This window comes from Oncorhynchus tshawytscha, linkage group LG05 (genome assembly GCF_018296145.1).
Source record: "Oncorhynchus tshawytscha isolate Ot180627B linkage group LG05, Otsh_v2.0, whole genome shotgun sequence".
NCBI classification, from domain to species: domain Eukaryota; kingdom Metazoa; phylum Chordata; class Actinopteri; order Salmoniformes; family Salmonidae; genus Oncorhynchus; species Oncorhynchus tshawytscha.
Genome location: NC_056433.1, coordinates 52,745,902 through 52,759,631, shown reverse-complemented (window position 1 = coordinate 52,759,631; position 13,730 = coordinate 52,745,902). Strand labels below are relative to the sequence as shown.

Here is a 13,730-nt window from a genome sequence, read left to right as displayed (position 1 = left end):
CACGACTCTTAATATACCCAGTCAGAAAATGATTGGCAATGTTGAGGCATTCCTGAGAAGTATGTGTGATCATATTTTGAAACAGTTTTCAGGAGTTTGACGATATGAATGATGTCGCAATAACAACTCAATGCATTATTCATGTGAAAATAGGACACAAGGATAACTGTTGGCAGACAGGAAAGTAATTTGGTTCTCATAAAAAGTCACAACTCAATAAAATATATAGCACACTAGTAAACAAGAGGCCCTATGGCCTACCTACCTGGTTAACAGGTGGCAAATCCCCTATGGAATACCAGCCTCTCATTTGTGAATTCACAATAAGGCAACACAATGAGGAACCATGCTTGAATTGAGCTAGCTGCCCGTTGACCCCTGGGCTATGAATGAGCAGCCATGTTAGAGATGATGGCCTCCACTAAGTATACAACTCAGTCATCAACAGCCAAAGGGGGCATTTCAATAAACTACTTTTCTCCCCTAACCTCCTTTCCTCCCTGATCTGAAATAGGTCAAGTGAAAGCAATTCCTTGGTAGAAATCTCTCCTGTTGCTTTCACCTGTCAAACCAGTCGTCGAGGAGAGGAATATACTGTTGAGACGCACCAGAAGTGGAGTACTCACTTCTTCCTGATACGAAGGGTCATTGCTCAGAGTTCACATCTATACTCACATGATCACCAAAGTCCTAATCTGTTCTGGATTACCAGATGAGGGTGGAATCCAGCACAAACACAGCATTTCTCAAGTGCTAGAGCTGTTCTGGTCCTGACATGAGGAAATGGTCAACTTGACATCCACACACAGTTGAGTCAACATGAAGTCCAACTAGGGCTGGCGATATGGCCCAAAAAATTCTCTCTCTAATTTACTCACACATACATTGTGTTTTCTCTAAATAAACTTTGTTGCACAACTAAAGGTCTATACACTGCATTTCACAACTCAATAAATTGTTGTAAATGAGAACTTGTTCTCAACTAGCCTACCCGGTTAAATAAATGTGAAATAAAAAATAAAAATTCAAACTGTCAGGAATAATCAAATAAAATCAGGGCTTGTAAAATTATACCTAGGCTAAATAAACCTTCCACAACCATAAGACCCAATAATAATTGAATTATTTTAGCAGAATTGTTTAACCTGCTTTGTTACAATAAATATGTCTATGAAAATGCCCTTTAGGTTACAAATGTAACCAGATCCATGCACAATACACATGCCCTTATAATGACCAACTTCTGGTAGAGGCATTATAGAACATTAACACAGGTCTCAAACAATCTCTCAAGCACAAACCCACGTGCCAGTGAGTAGCCACCTAATCTTTATATTTAGTGGATATATTTGCTTGATAACAAGGTAGAACTTATTAATCCACCCTCCTGTCCGTCTCCAACTGTTGGAACAACATAGCCTGTTCACTTTGTTTAGATGTTGAAATCAAGTGGCCTAGCTGGATAAGATGCTTATTTGACAATGGGTTGCCAATTCCTTATATAAAATGTGTATTTTTATGCACGTGGCACATTTGTTGGACCAAACCTCAAATGCTGATAGCGAGAAGAAACTGCCCGTTGTCATAGAGGCAGAACTGATATTTCGTCTTTGTTGTTGCGAGTTGAAGGGGGAGTGTTGCATCTCGCTCATCTCAATATCCTTGACTTGGAAAAACAGCAAGCGACAGCAGCGAAGTCCAGTATGGCAATACTTAGAGAAGTTAAATGAGAAGGAAATGCAAACTTTGCGAGGTGGAATGGAGGTTCAGTAATTGATACGTCACCTTGTCCAAAAGAGATTTACACAGTTATGAAAACTTCACGCCAGGGTAAGCCTACACGAAACAAGTGTTTCTAAAATCCCCTTATGGGAAAAATGAATGGTGGGAAAAGATTAGAACCATTTCCTTGTTTAACCACTAGGTTTTATGGGTATTATGACTCATACTGTGGTACGCTATACTCTTAGTACAAAGGAAAACATGTGAATGGACAGGATCTGTACTCCTCACACACTGAAGATGACACCAAGAAAGGCCCTAGAAATGTACACAACATTATCACCACAGGACGGATCTGAAAAGAGACAACCTGGCGTGTTCCCCTCTGGAAAATGATGTAACAGATGAAAAATTCATATTTTATCAATTATTGAAAAGCGCCACATCATGTGAGATATCATAGGGACATTTTGGCATTTGCTCCACTCCCTGGAGCTCGAGTCGTGACATGCACACTAAATTTGCTAATGAAGTGTCTTCTGAAGATAATATGAGCATGTGTATCTTTAGGCTGGCTCTACCTTGTACTACACATCCTGATTTGAATGCCTGCACTGGCCCTGTATAGCCGAGTAATAGAACATTAATCTGAACCCATCCTCCCTATAGTGTCAGGAAGCTGGTCTCAGGGAAACTGAAGCCTCTGACTGGTTGACTCGGGCCACGTGTCGCCTTCCTGCGTTTCCTGTTTACCACTCTGCGACGCCGTACAATTCCCTTGCCAGCAATATCAACAGAGAGGACACCAGCCCGCTGGCGCGCCATCTCATCTCACCGGCTGCCATTCCATATTCATCTCTCTGTCCCTTATAACCTCATCGCTCAAGATGACCACAGCCTGACCTGTTCAACAATCACTCTGTTCCAACACTCACTGTAGTCCTTGAAGGTTCCCTGTTGTGCTATGACAATACATCAGCCAGACATGTGGATGGATGGAAACAATATTCACCCCTCCATAGAGTGCAGTAGGCTCTAAATGAACTCTAAATTGAGGAGCATTAGAAGAGACCGATGCAGAGCTGAACATTTTATTATCACACAGAGACACTTTTCTATCTGAGAATCGCCTTTCATTCATCAGCTGAAGAGCGGCTGACATCCAGCCTGCTCTCTGCTCTCTGTCATCTGTGGTGCTGAAATGGATGCTAACTTAGCACTAAACACAAAATGCTTCTATCCCATGCATTCTGTAACATTTCTAAACAATAGATGAACATACTAGGCCCATACCAGCCCCCCAATCTCATGGGAAAAGGTAAGCCAATCTGGTGGCTCAACTGACAGCAATGAGACAAAGTCCCTTCAGAAAGTCACCACAAAACAATTCACAGTCACACTGAAACAGACATTCTGTTACTTTGTGGTAACACTGAATTCTGGCAGACAGACACACTGACTTGTAATGAAAGTGAAAGTCATCACCCATTTGAGGCATTGGTAGAGGCCTGTAGTGCAATCCAGTCCTCTAAACAAGTTCAATGCAGCTTAATTTCTCTAATGATGTCTGTAAAGAAATTGGCTACTGAGCCACAATACCTAAATTCCATTTTGAAAAGCGTATCTTAAATCCAGGAGTTTGAAAAGCTGAGGACTGTGTAGATGGAGGGGTACAAAAAAAAACTATGAGTCCAAATCTAACCTTTACTCATTTAAACTTTTCTTTCTCAATGTGGTCTAGTCTAGTAGTTAGCTCTAAAGTTCTACCCTGATGCAGCACCCGTGGATGTCAAGTCAGCCGAGTCATGCTTGTCTGATCACATCATTCTTTAAAGGGTTTTTCACAAGGGACACCGCTTCTCGGGCAGCTCTATGGCCCGTCACAAGATGCAAAGTGACATGTCTCCCGCCACTAGCCAAGGGTGCCCAGTCTCCATGGAGGCCGCTTGGCAGGAGGGGGAATGTGCACTGCTATGGTACCTAATCTGGAGGCTATTGACCCCCACAGAGGCAATTACATCTGGAAAAAAGAGCACTTTCAAAAATGTCCACAAGGCCATGGAGTGCAATGCCTCATTCGCTAAATTTGCCATATTATACAGTGTTCGCTATTACTCTTTTTTGTATCTGCATTAGCAGTTAACTTGATCCCAATTATAATTCCAAGACTTCAATAAAGTAATTTATTTCCATATTGAACCATGTTGCACGCAGTAGTTTAACAACTCTGTGGTAGTGCTAAAACAATGACATCATATCTGAATTCCTCCATCGTTATGCACCTTAGCCATTTTGGTGTAGCCCTGAACCAGCATACCTGATTCAAATAGTCAAGGGCCTGATGATTAGTTGAAGAGTTAAATCAGGTGTGCTAGTTCTGTGGTCCTCAATGAGAGGTTCGAAAAAGGCTGCAATTAGAACAACTACCAGGCAATGAGTCTTGTCTCAGGACAAATAGCTTGCCTTGCGCAGAACTTTATTGCAGAAAGGAAATAAAGTCCAAACAACTATTTAGGTAAAATGGTATATTTTTGATTATGGCAGTCATGTGGGGTCTCACACCAAGGGACACTTCCATCGTCCACCATTACGTACGCCTCCAATTTCCTATCAAAATAAAAACCACTCAAAGCAATTATGAGAGAATGCCGACTTCTTAAGTGTGCTGCAACTAACATATACAATTATTTCATGTAATTAGTTATTTAGTGATAAAGTAAAAACCCAAAACTTTTTTTGTCGCTCAGTAACAACAACCTGCCTCCCACAGTCCAACTGACTAACTAACGTAGTAACATATAGCCAGGTCGTGGGCTAGCAAGCTATCGAGTTAGCATAACTGCCATTGGATTCATACGGTGATGAAAATTGAAGACGTCCTGAGATCGTATGGGTTAAATCTCTTATTACAATGTAGAATAATTCGTATGTTAAACCAGCAAGTGGTGAGATTGATCCAATGACTATAGGGATTGACCAAATTCGGACACCAAATCCACTCTCCTGGCTGGCTAGCTAACGAACTCCCGGCCTCGGACACTTGCAGACAGAGACAGACACTCCGGATTCGGTCACAAACAATCGATGTGTGAGAGTCGAAACTAAAATGTTAGTTTTTAGACTGCTTGAATGGATGTTGTGAAGAAAATACTTGTCTCCGACTTTTTAAACATCAACCGGTACAAGTTTACATGCATTCTTTGACTTTTGAGGCGGTGTGTTCTTGGCAGTCGCTAGGTAGGTGTGTGTGGCTAGCTAATTACAGCTAGCGAGGCACACACAAACCATTACCTAGCACTCACTCAGCAGTAAGCTAGGTAGCTATGATAGCTAACGACTAGAAAAAAAAAACTTCAAGTTGTCGACTTAATTAAATAAAAAATCAATATTACTTTTACCCATCAACTGAAATTATATTTTAACTTACGGAGAAGAGGTGTCCCTTTTGCTTTTCACTTGTTTTGACAGACAATTTACACCCGTAATTCGATGTACAAAAAGAATAAATCCCGGGGATCCCCTCTTCAGCCCTGCCCGCTGCCACTCTGACCGGTTGCCAAATAATGAGCTGCTCTCACACATGGAACAAGGCGTCACTTCACTATCATGTGGTCACACAAGGGGCAACCGAGTCAGCATACATTAGGACCACTGATCATATCATACATGTAAAAAGTCCACCGTTTTCAGTTGCATCCTCTGTCTCGTCATTGCAGTGCATAGCCCCCCCCCATCTAGTTTTGAATACTATAGTTGCCATCACAGTCTACACCACACTGCTGTTTTGTCATAAAACAATTAAATTATTGTCTGAGAAAAAAAATATATAAGCAGTAACTATGAGAAAAAAATGTAAAAGCATAGGCCAATAGATAGTAATTGAAAACGGTTATTGATCTGTAAATATTTCTTATTGTCATCATGGCACATGACACGTCATTGCTTTAGTTTGAAATCTCCACAAAACAATAATGAGCAGCTCGAAAGTCAATACTACAACAACAACAAACAAACTAAATACTGGTGCATAGCAATGTGGGACATACCAGAATTATGAATGTGCTATATGATGTCTCCACTCTCTTTCAATGAGTCCTGACCAATACCAATAATTCTCCAGATCATGTCCTTGGGGACATGCAGATCTTGGAACAGTATCTCAGTGCAGACTTATTGAGAGAGAGACTGGGAATGGGATGCAAGTAATATAAGTGAGAACTTATATCAGATTGCATCAGATTGTGGGCTAAATTCCACCAATTCAAAAGTCAAATTCAACCCCTGAATATCACTATAATTGAACCTTATCAATATCACAATCCCACCACAGCGGTCCCAATACTTCCCTGTGACTGAGTCATGCTGTGAACCTAATTTCAATCTGAAGTGAACCAAACCTTATACTGATCAACTAGGCCGGGGTTTCCAAAACTTGGTCCTGGGGCCACCCTCCTGGGTGCACATTTTGTTTTTTTTGCACTAGCAACACACAGCTGATACAAATAGCCAAGTCATCATCAAGCTTTGATTATTTGAATCTGCTGTGTAGTGCTAGGGCAAAACCCAAAACGTGTACCCATGGGGGGCCCCAGGACCTGAGGGGAAACCCTGAATAAGGCTGATTGAAGTGTCTTCAAACCTTGGTGTCCTCATAACAATCAGTTATAAATTAAAACATGAAATTGGATACATTGACCAAAAGTGTATGTTATGCCTGGACCAAAAACAAAGCATACATCCAACTATAAATAGCTGAGGGCACCAAAATCAATGCCCTTGTCTAGCCACTGTATTCGCAATACCTCATTTGTTGTGTGAACTCAAGAGTAGTTCAAAAGAACACCTGTGGCATAAAGCTTGCATCCTCTTCTGAATGAGTTGATGACATTCCCTTTCCTGGATGGAGCAGTGAGAAATTAGAGAAACAGGATAAATTACACAGTACCAGTGCACTCTGCTCAACCCTTTCTACTTGGGGCCAAATGTCAAGCGATATGTGAAGTGTCAGAAATCTGGCCTTTAGAGAAAAGGAAAATGGATTGAATCCATTGCTTCAAATCAGTACAAAGGAAATATATGGACTTTGTGTGACACTGGCTGTAAACAACAAGGCACTATTAACTTAATCCCTTCTGAAGTACAGTATCAAAGCAGGAAGTACCCCTCCCTGTCATGATCAACATTACTCACTATTTGGCAGGAAGCAACTTCTTTCAGAACTGTTTATGCTGACACTTATCACCCAACAAGCATCACTGGCCAAACAGCACTTATGAACATAGCCAAAATCCAACAACATATTACTTTCTAAAATGACGTACAAAACCGTGAGGCTGATTGGTGTAAAACAATTGTAGTTTGTTGGGTGTCCAGCAATTGTAAACTTGTTGAGTGTGCAAGTCATATCAAAGGAAAGACAGCCATAACAACTGCATGGCGGACTAGTCAAATGTGACCATTACTGCAACACTGACCCTGAGGTCAGTATTTATCCCTGCAGTAATTCACCATCAGGAGGGCTTCAGCATTCCCTTGGATAAGGAACACCTCACAAGGACTACAAATCAGACTCATCTGTCAAGTCAAAGGGAAAGGGTGGTTTAAAAAGGTACCCTCCTCTATCCTGTGCCTGAATGATACTCTACCCAAACTAACTCAACTTTGTATCTCACATTAGACCCACAAGAAGCAAGGTGTCTTTTCTGTATGGGATCATGTATTGTAATGTGCAGTTAGCTGGGGAAAATGTACTTTATGAAAGTGTTATCATAAAAGCTCAAAGAAGTTGTTTCCAACCAATTTCACAGCACAATATGAATATAGTTCTAATTCTAATTAATGTAGGCTTTACAAAAGTTATAATAAACATCTAAGTACACTTCCTGACAAACATTTCCAAACAGTTTGGTTGTAAAAACAAATCATGTTTATTCAGACTTTAATAAAAAATTAAAAAAAACTGTAATCAAAAAAACACATTCATAGAGTACTCAAGCTTTGTGTCCATATATTTTTACATTTCCACATGGGACACCTTCCTGAACTGTGGCAATTTCAAAAATTGTTCTGAGTTTGGGATGTACAGTACCAGTCAATAGTTTGGACACACCTACTCATTCAAGGAATTTTCTTTATTTGACTGTTTTCTACATTGTAGAATTAGAAAAATAGTGAAGACATCAAAACTATGAAATAACACATATGGAATCATGTAGTAACCACATTCTCTTTAAACAAATCCAAATATATTTTAGTAGCCACCATTTGCCTTGATGACAGCTTTGCACACTCTTGGCATTATCTCAACCAGCTTCATGAGGTAGTCACCTGGAATGCATTTAAATTAACAGGTGTGCATTGTTAAAAGTTAATTTGTGGAATTTCTTTCCTTATTGATGCTTTTGAGCCAATTTGTTGTGTTGTGACAAGGTAGGGGTGGTATACAGAAGATAGCCCTATTTGGTAAAAGACCAAGTCCATATTATGGCAAGATCAGCTCAAATATGCAATGAGAAATTAGTCCATCATTACTTTAAGACATGAAGGTCAGTCAATCCAGAAAAGTGCAGTCGCAAAAAACTTCAAGTGCTATGATGAAACTGACTCATGATGACAGCTCCAGGAAAGGAAGTTACCTCTGCTGCAAAGGGTACGTTTATTAGAGGTAACTGCACCTCCGATTGCAGCCCAAATAAATGCTTCACAGAGTTAAATTAACAGACACATCTCATCATCAACTATTCAGAGGAGACTGTGTGAATCAGGCCTTCATGGTTGAATTCCTGCAAAGAAACCACTACTAAAGAACACCAATAAGAGGAAGAGACTTGCTTGGGCCAAGAAACATGATCAATGGACTTTAGACCGGTGGAAATCTGTCCTTTGGTCTGATGAGTCCAAATTTGAGATTTTTGGTTCCAACCACCGTGTCTTTGTGAGATGCAGAGTAGGTGAACGGATGATCTCCGTTTGTGTGGTTCCCACCATGAAGCATGGAGGAGGAGGTGTGATGGTGTAGGCATGCTTTGCTGGTGACATTGTCTGATTTATTTAGAATTCAAGGCACACTTAACCAGCATGGCTACCACAGCATTCTGCAGCAATACGCCATCCATCTGGTTTGTGGTTAGTGGGACTAGCATTTGTTTTTCAACAGGACAATGACCCAAAACACACCTCCAGGATGTGTAAGGGCTATTTGACCAAGAAGGAGAGTGTTGGGGTGCTGCATCAGATGACCTGGCCTACACAATCATCGGCCTCAACCCTATTGAGAGGGTTTGGGATGAGTTGGACTGCAGAGTGAAAGAAAAGCAGCCAACAAGTGCTCAACATATGTGGGAACTCTTTCAAGAATGCTGGAAAAGCATTCCAGGTGAAGCTGGTTGAGAGAATGCCAAGAGTGTGCAAAGCTGTCATCAAAGCAAAGGGTGGCTACTTTGAAGAATCTCAAATATAGACTATATTTTGATTTGTTTAACACTTTTTTGGTTATAACATGATTATATCAGGTATGAAGGTAAGACCCAGATGCAGACAACGTAGAATTAACAATGGTGTAATAATCCAACAGGGGCAGGCAATCGACAGGTCAAGGCAGGCAGGGGTCAGTAAACCAGTTAACCAGAGGTGGTGCAACGGACGACAGGCAGGCTCAGGGTAGGCAGAGGTCAATAATCCAGAGGTGCAGTTCGGCAGGCAGGGTCAGGCAGAATGATCCGGCGGGCAGAATCAGGACAGGCAAGTGTCAAAACCAGGAGGGTGATAAAAGAGAGACTGAGAAAAGCAGGCGCTGATACAAAAACGCTGGTTGACTAGACAAACAAGATGAACTGGCAACAGACAGAGAACACAGGTATAAATATACAGGGATAATGGGGAAGATGGGCGACACCTGGAGGGGGGTGGAGACAATCACAAAGACAGGTGAAACAGATCAGGGAGTGACAGATGTGTTATTTCATAGCTTTGATGTCTTCAACATTATTATACAATGTAGAAAACAGTAAAAATAAAGGAAAACCCTTGAATGAGTAGGTGAGTCCAGACTTTTGACTGGTATTGTATATAATCAAAAAGGAACATGTGTATTTATGACAGGGGCCAAATGTTACAGAAGTTTGCTGTCTCAAAGCAGGTTTATCAAAACACAGCTCCAAAGGGGCACCTGCTGGTCCAATAAATAACTGCACTTGAAATGCAAACCTTACTACTGAATACAAAAGAATGTTCTGCTACAAAATTATGCCTAGTTGTGAAAATCCGCAGGAATTGACTAGCAGCAGCAATTGCATAATTGTATCAGTAAATTCAGTGTGTAAGGAAAATAACATTTGTACAAAGTAAACCAAACTGTTTACCACAACTTAATAACAATCCTTAAATGAAAATCAATTATTGAGGGTGGTGATATCTGTTTGGCTATTCTCTCTTTGTTCTTATCTTTGTGTTCCAGCAGCCACATAGTTGAAGACGTGCACAAGGACAACTTGGCCATCCTGGCATTTCTTTCCTCCCATTCCTCACGGGGGCCAGACAGTTCTGGTTCCTTTGGCCCAGCGTCTTTGGAAGAGTTATTGCGAGTGTTCATATCTCTTTGGCTGCCTATTTCTTTGTTCTTCTCTCTGTGGTCCAGCAGCCACAGTGTACCCTGAAACAAAGATGCCTCTGCCCTTTTCCTGGCATGCCTTTCCTCCTCTTCCTTAGTGGGACAATAATAATGTTTGACACAGTCTCCTGTCTCCCAGAATCCTCGCAGTGTCCTTGTAAACCAATTTCACTGTTCTGCATTTAGCCCAGCACTCTGTCAGCTGTCAGCTGGTCATGCATCATCTGCAGCACTTTGTCCAGGTTATGCTAGTCCTCTGATAGGGCTGCAGCTACTCTGCAAGTGCTGCTGCTGCCACTGCAGCTTATGGTGCAGCTCCTGAAGCTCTGACCGGAGTGGCTGCTGCTGTGAGATGACAGCCTTGTGTACCAAGATCAGAAAATGGTGGTCAGAGTAGAGGCTCTTGCACTTCAAGGCGACTTTAAGGCCTTGCTCTTTGTCTACATGACTCTGTACTCACTTGTCAGAGTATGGAGCTTGGTCTGGAGGCCCTGGTAGTCTAACCCAACGTCCTGGAGCTTAGACTGCAGGCTGTGCTAGGAGGGTTTCATGTTCAGAGACCATGGTTTTATGTTCAGCCATGAACTCCTGGTATTCAGCGAGGAGGTTGTGATGATCTGAGAGGAGCTCCTGAAGCTCCCCCTCTATCGCCTGGTGATGATCTTCCAGTGGTTGGTGCTGATGGTTTGGTGCTGCAACATCAGGGCTTGGTGCTGCAACATCAGGGCTTGGTGCAGCGGCTTCTGAGCCTCACATGCTGAACTTTCTGTCTGCAGCCTCTCACTCAGCTGAGCACTGTGGACCTTCACTGTGTCCAAAGCTGACTTCAGCTCCTTGACCATGGCCTCACCTTCCACTAATAGGTGGTGGCAGCGACTGCTCTCGGCCTGCAGGCTGGAAGCTAGGTCACTCTGTTCTTGCTGGGCTCATTGCAAAATTAACAGAATTTCTCAGCCTTGACCATCTCTGAGGCCACAGCCTCCTCCAAGTCACTGCAGACCGCTTTGGTCTCTTGATGCTCCTCCAGCACAATCTAATGCTTGGAGAGGCGCTCAGACTAATTTCTGCATTGACCTCCAGGAAGGCCTTCACTTTAACCCTCAGGTCCTGCACTTGGGAGCTCTGATCTCGCTTTCAAAGATCTCTCTCTCTCTCGGCTCTCTCTCTCTTTCGGCTCTCTCAGTTAACTGTTCACTTTGAGCTTTATCTGCAGATTAAGTATCTCTCTCACCATGGCCTGCCTCAGATGGACACACTCTTCCAGAGGTTATTGCTGCTCATAGAGGGCAGCCTCGACATCTAACTGTTGCTTCTGGCTCCGGCCGTGTTCCTCTGCCAGTTCAGAGGCCAGTTGGTCAGCCTTCAGCATAAGAGAAGGCAAGAGATTACTCTGTTCCTGCGCTCAGCTCCAGCTTCTTGATCTTGCTCTGCTCCATCTTGAGGTCTGAAGCTATTTAAAGCTTCATGCTTGTGCAATGCTCCTTGTCCAGTGATGCCTGTAGAACAGCTAGCTGCCCCCCTTTTCTTCAGAGCCTCTCTCAGTGCAGCCATCTCGGAATCCTCCCCATGGGATGGATGTGCAAGGGACCTAGATGACTTGTTCCCTTCCTCAGCATACTTTTTTTGAGCTGGTAAAGACAGAGTGTGTGGAGGGGGCAGGCTGTTCGTGGACCTCGTTAGCAATAGATGAGGCAGACTTCTCACGCATCTCCTTAATGATAGAGGTAGATTCCTTTCTCTGCATTTATTCCTGGGGCAGCAGCACCAGATGAAACATAGATATTTTAGTATCAGTATGTGGCAACTCTTTGAGCATCTTTACTCACATTAAAACAGTCATATAAAAATGATTCTCACCCGTGTCCTGAGGGATGGAAGGGAATGGGTGGCCTTGTCATGGGCCTGTTCTTCACACTGTACCTGGTTGAAGCAAAGAAGTCAGAGAAGGTGGAAGAGGACGATTGCTCCTAGAGGATGGACACAGCTTCTGGGCCTCAATGACAGGGACAGACTTCTCATTAGATTCCTGATGTAGCAACATCACATGAAACAAAGGTATCTAGCATTAATGTGGCAGCTGGGGCCTGTCTTGTTGGATCTTTACTCACACTAAGATCACACTAGTTGGCTGCTCCTGGATGCCCATAGGAATACTCTGAAGAGACAACTCATCAGTCCTCATCAGACAACTGAGGCAGCAACATCACATGAAACATCAAATATTTGTACGGGCCACATTGAATTAATGTTTGTCCACCCACTGTAAGTGTAGTAGATTACATGTTACCTGTTTATTGAGGGAAGACTTGTCACTTCCCTCTGCTTTCTGACTTTGGACAGAAGAGGCAGCCTTGCCATCAGTATTGTGAAAGGATGATGCTGAGGAGGCAGGTTGCTTTTGGATCTGGTCAGCAATTGTGGAAAACTGCTCCTCTGCCTCCTCAATGATAAAGGCAGACTGCTTGTGGGCCTCCTTGGTGATAGAGGAGGCAGACTGCTCTAACTGTATCTCATCCTGTATCTCATGTATGTCGCCATTCTAAGAACCTCTTTACTCACACTAAGAACAGCAGGGTGATTATTACCAGTGTCCTGAAGGATGGAAGAAACCGGGGTTCTTGTCGCCTCCCTTATTGGACATGTTCTCCACACTGTGGTTGACTGAGTCAAAGAAGGCGGTATATTTCTCCTGGACTTTAACAATAGAGGCAGACTTCTCATGCGCCTCCTCCACAATAGAGACAGACTTCTCCTGCGCCTCCTCCACAATAGAGACAGACTTCTCCTGCACCTCCTCCACAATAGAGACAGACTTCTCCTGCACCTCCTCCACAATAGAGACAGACTTCTCCTGCACCTCTTCAACAATAAAGACAGACTTCTCCTGCACCTCTTCAACAATAAAGACAGACTTCTACTGCAGCTCTTCAACAATAGAGGCAGACTTCTCCTGCACCTCTTCAACAATAAAGACAGACTTCTCCTGCACCTCTTCAACAATAAAGACAGACTTCTACTGCAGCTCTTCAACAATAGAGACAGACTTCTCCTGCACCTCATCCACAATAGAGACAGACTTCTCCTGCACCTCCTCCACAATAGAGACAGACTTCTCCTGCACCTCCTCCACAATAGAGACAGACTTCTCCTGCACCTCTTCAACAATAAAGACAGACTTCTCCTGCACCTCTTCAACAATAAAGACAGACTTCTACTGCAGCTCTTCAACAATAGAGGCAGACTTCTCCTGCACCTCTTCAACAATAGAGGCAGACTTCTCCTGCACCTCTTCAACAATAGAGGCAGACTTCTCTGTCTGCCTCTCACCAGTCCTAAAGCAGCAACATCACATGAAAAAGAGGTTCCTTATATTACCTTTAGTTCAAATTAAATACATATA

At 42.8% G+C, this 13,730-nt stretch overlaps 1 protein-coding gene across 6 annotated transcripts in view; it reads right to left on the bottom strand.

Moving 5' to 3' along the window:
* The window catches only part of LOC112250838 (transcriptional repressor p66-alpha), a 33,805-nt gene extending 28,407 nt beyond the window's left edge, over window positions 1–5,398 (bottom strand). For 4 of the 6 annotated variants that reach the window (XM_024421316.2, XM_024421319.2, XM_024421320.2 and 1 more), the window contains exon 1: window positions 5,150–5,397. The gene's annotated coding sequence lies outside the window, so the exon portion shown is untranslated. Of the gene's footprint in view, window positions 1–5,149 lie in introns of all 6 variants that reach the window. The other 2 variants (XM_024421318.2, XM_024421317.2) reach the window with 2 other exon arrangements.
* Window positions 5,399–13,730: the final 8,332 nt, after the last annotated feature.